Below are 5,103 nucleotides of genomic sequence, written 5' to 3'. Positions count from 1 at the left end.
ATTAGGGCCTGGAATGCTTTTCTCAGGAGTGGGTGAGCTGAAAGGAAGCATCGAGCACTTATTATCTCCAATTTGCTGGGAGATAGTATGAAGGACTTGATTAGTATAGTTGTTTTGTTCAACTATCCTATCTAGGTCTCTGTTGATGGGGGCTGATAGGGGTCTATCATGCTTCTTCTTAAAGGGTGAAGCATTGAGGATCTCATTAGAATGAGGAATTTTGATCCCTTCAAGGGGAGGAGTAACAGACTCAATTACCTTGTTACTCTGCGTATACCATTTATTAATGATAACGTGAAGGGATTCATTTTGGTTTTCCATTCTCCCAGTGAATTCAAACCATCTGAAGAATTCGATGTCACATCGAAGTCTTTTCATATCAGCTATCCATAGCCGACCAAATTCCTTTTGCTGTTCTGTAGAATAGGTATTGGTGTACCATTTTTTTTTTATTGCGTCTTTTGGAAGGTACCAGCGAACCTCAAGAGCTTTGAAGTCTGGAGTATACTCATCATTGGATTTGATGACCTCTAATCCTGGGACCGTTCTAATTTTTTGACGAGGTATGGTGGGGGGAGGAGGTTCCATATCCGAGGCAGTAGGGCTACCTGGATCATAGAGACTCTCGGGTTCTAGGGCCTCTTGGACCCGAGTATGTTGCTGGTAATAAACTTTGGGAACAGGACCAGAGAAGTCAACTCCTTTAACTTTCCCTTTGTCAGTATCGTTTTCCTCACTTCCCTCAGGGTTTTTTGAGGTAGAAGCTCTGTGTGAGACAGATCTTCGGAACGAAGAATTTCTAGAGGGTTCAAAACCTAGGAATTTGAGATCAATGGATCCGTCAGGGTGCTGGATAACCCATTCGATCTGAGATTTTTCTGGATAGGTAGGGAGAGGTTGAGTGATAGCATCAAAGTGCCACTCATTGTTATGCATGATATCGTTCCATAGGAGAGCTTTAGGAACAAAGATATTGCTTCTGTCTTTGTTTGCCTCCATGAGGGTAGTAACGCCCCTAGGGCTCGTGATTCTAGCTTTGGGAGCTAGGGTTGTACCCATAAGCCGATAATATACTCGGTATATTATTGCTATTTCTCTAGTATTATCCTTACTGTTCATGTTTTTTATCTTAACATTAAGTGTTAAAACATCCATGATGTTAGGATCATTAATATCTACTGAGAAATTGGGGTAGCAATTAAAGTATACCGGGCTATCGGCTAGGTTACTTTAAATTACTCCTAAGAGTGAATCGTCAAAGTTCAATAGACGGGCATCTCTTAGGATAGCACAGATTGGGATATCAAGACCCTGCCTAAAAAGTGGCTTAATAGCCACTTGAACAAGACCAACATGAAGATAATTAAACTGATTTTTAAATCGGTTTATGTCAAGTTCATTTAGTAATTGGATAATTTCCAAAGAATTATTAATGGCGACTGTAGACTCAGAGGTCTTGATGTTATGTTTTTTTAAAAAACTAAATTTACCGATTTGATAAATCGTTTTAAAAGGTTCTTCTGGAATACTCCAGTTTTGAAGATCATTTTCAATATTAGCAATCTGGGTTGCTTGAGAAGACAGGTTAACAGTATTCTTAATATGATGGTTGGGATTCATTAGAAACTAAATACTGTCTAGAGACTAACTGGGAAATCTAATTATTCACATAAGATAGCAAACAACAATAATCATTGATGATTCTACCTATAAAAGATTATACCAATACATCTACGTCCTATGGGATCTAGCAAGTCTTAATGGCTGTTACAACAGTTTTCTCTTAATGTTATCTTAGCGGCGGGACCACCAATAAGGTCGAATGCTTACCTAAGCTGAGACCACACTTTTCAGGCTGACCAACGCCCTAAACCGAAGATTAATCGGATACTTCAAACACTTTAGAGAAAACGAATACCCCCTACTTTAGAAAGATAATTATAGGACAAGATATATTAAAATAATCTATTTAGAAGTATCATCATCAATAAATTAGAGTAATAAGTATCTTTTATGAAATTAGTTTTCCCATGCTCTAGACAATATATGTACTTAGCTGCTCATGCTAAGTGCATATACTGCCAACATGGCTTTCATACTAGTCATAGTATTAATATTTAGTGACTGTTCTCAGAAATATTTTGATTAAATTAATAAGAAAAGAAAAAAATATAGATGAAAAAAAAATAGAAAACTTCCCAGAGTTTCAGTGAAAATCTATTTTGCATCATATATTTTCTTAGTCAATTGATTCGTTGAAAAATGCATAGAAAAATATTTCATATTTATAACACACATTTTTCATTTTGATTCGCTGTGAAAAACACCCATTTTATAAAAATATATTGGATATATTGTTGTTGCTAAAAAAAACCTCAATAAAAATATATATGGAGGGAACTTTTTGTTGAAAAAAAGACAATGACCAACATATATTTGGAAACATACACAATATTATTTAATTTGCTCTAACAAGAATTTTGAAATAACCTTCATTAGTAACATGTTTACAGTAGGTACTTTCCTAATATATGAAAAATTTATTTGGAGCACAATAATATTTAGTTTGCTCGAACGATAATTTTGAAATAACCTTCATTAGTAACTTGTTTAAAATAAGTATTTTCCAATATATGAAAATTTTATTTGAAAACATACACAACGTTCTTTAATTTTGAAATAACCTTCATTAGTAACCTGTTTAGAATAGGACTTTTCAATATATGAAAAATTTATTTGAAAACATACACAATATTATTTAATTGGATCGAATGATAATTTCAAAATAACCTTTATTAGTAACCTTTTTAGAGTAGGTACTTTAAAAAAATTATAAGGTTACATTTTATTTGTCTTAAACTTAGAAACACAACATTATTTAACTTGGTTAGAAACACAACATTATTGAACAATAGTTCCGAGATAATCTTCATCAGTAAGAGCGCACTTGCTAAAATACGGAACAGTAATTCGGAATAAAACAATTGTAGGCACAGCGCCTACAAATTATCGCATCACTGCAATTATTATCGTCGTAGCAAAATCGATATCAAGTAATAAGACCATCACAAAGTAAAAGTAATTTTTCTTTCATCTTTACAACATCAATAGATAACTTTCTTAAAGCTATCAATTTAGGACCACAACACATATTAATTGCATGTTATAAAATCTTTTACAAAGAAAAGAAAAGTTATAAGGACAATAATAGATGTTTCTTTGTCTTTTTTTTTTTTTTTTTTTCCTTGAAGGGTTGGGGGAGACTTTCTTGATAGCAAAATATTGTTACTAGAATTTTGATTATGAACAAAATTTGTAAGAATAATTGGAGATAAATAGGTTTGGCTTTTCGTCATGCTCTTTTTTTCAGTTAGTTAAATTCAAATATTTGACAGAGGTAAAAGTATCTAAAGTTTGGCTTTTCGTCTGCTCTTCTTTTGAGCTAATTAAATTCAAATATTTAACAAAGAGAGAACAAATCACTCAAGATGGAAGTTTATATAGCAAAAAAGAGAATAATTGATGATTAGACATGAGACTCATAACAACGTATTAATTCACGTGTGGTATTTTGACCGATATTTCAATAAACAATTAGTAAATTGTATATAAAATGAACACAAGTTAACAATATATATTTATTTAAGTTGTAACCCATATATTACAATAGTTAGTTCCCCAATATTTGGAAAACTAGCTAGGTTACGTATTTATCTTCTGATTATACAAACTTGAAAACACAACATTATTTAAAATGCTTGAATATACACAAAGGCATATCAAGCATATAATAGTAGTTACATCCATCCTTTTCATGCAATAAATATAATCTGCACGTTCTAAGGATATTTCACTCATAACAACACACTTACTTTTTAACTTGCTTAGAAGCACAATATTATTTAACTTGTTCGAAAGAAAGTTCCAAAATAACCTTCATTAGTAATAATTTTGAATGTCAAAACACGGAACATTCCTTGTAATTAGGCGGAAGAACATAACCTTTACGAGAACAAGTTTTACAGAAAATTCCATCATTGCAATCGCTATCTGAATTGCATCTTCGAGAACAAGTAATACCATTACCAAATGGAAGAAGTAATTTTCCCTTCATCTCTGCAACATCAATTGGTAAGTCTCTTAAAGCCATCACTTTAGGACCCCAAGAGATATTAACTGCACATAAATTGATTGTAATAATGATTAGAACAATTAATATACACAAATTATTACAAAGATAGAAGAGTGGTAAAGTGAATTTAAAACCTGAGATTACAACAAAGAGAGCAATGAAGAAAAAAACTTGCTTAAGGAAAACCATCTTAACTTAATTAATTTAGCTCAAAGATAACAAATTGAACAACTGATGTTTTCTTTGCTTAATGGTAGGTAATATTTATACTAACATCGATATAAGGGCATTATAGTCATTTGAAGTTCTAAGGTGTGAAACACATTCTTCAACCATAAATTTAAACTCTTCAAAATCAAATAATGAAACCTCTTATTTCTTTGTTCAAATAATTCAAAAAGTATACTCCTTCCCCACTTAGAATCCCAAGTCGAAATAATTGCAAGTGCATGGTATATTACTTTTAATTTTTGTTTCAAAAAGTGTACTATTAAATGGATGCAACAGCCTTAATTTTATATCATTGACCTTTAGTTATGTGAAAAAAAATTAAAATATGAATAATAATAATAATAATAATAATAATAATAATAATAATAATAATAATAATAATAATAATAATAATAATAATAATATATAAAAAAACAAAAAAAAAAAACTAAGACCATTTGGTCATGAAGTAGTTGGGTATGTGGAGTTATCAAAATCTCAAAAATCAAAAAGTTCAAAATTCCATGGAATAAAAAGAAGAGGTAACAATTTGATAGCTCGATCAAAGATATTTATATAATTTTTATGACTATCTTGTTTGTTTCGATATTTTTTATAGCAAAATCAATTGTTATATGTACATAAAAATATTTTATGTTTTATTTCATTGTTATAGACAATAAATTATTTAGGAGTTTTTTAATTATTTTTTAATATTGTAAAAGATAAGAATACTATTTAAATTTTAAATTGGAAGAAAA

At 30.7% G+C, this 5,103-nt stretch overlaps 1 long non-coding RNA gene across 1 annotated transcript; it reads right to left on the bottom strand.

Moving 5' to 3' along the window:
- Positions 1-3,616: 3,616 nt before the first annotated feature.
- On the bottom strand, positions 3,617-4,552 carry LOC124894169. Its single transcript, XR_007051042.1, has 2 exons — positions 4,267-4,552; positions 3,617-4,176 (listed from the first exon to the last, which is right to left on the bottom strand). It is a non-coding gene; the product is annotated as an uncharacterized LOC124894169 (long non-coding RNA).
- Between the last annotated feature and the right edge of the window lie 551 nt (positions 4,553-5,103).

Source organism: Capsicum annuum, unplaced genomic scaffold (assembly GCF_002878395.1).
Source record: "Capsicum annuum cultivar UCD-10X-F1 unplaced genomic scaffold, UCD10Xv1.1 ctg70843, whole genome shotgun sequence".
In the NCBI taxonomy this organism is placed as follows: Eukaryota; Viridiplantae; Streptophyta; class Magnoliopsida; order Solanales; family Solanaceae; genus Capsicum; species Capsicum annuum.
Note: the sequence above shows the minus strand (reverse complement) of the source record. Positions and strands in the feature narration are given on the sequence as shown.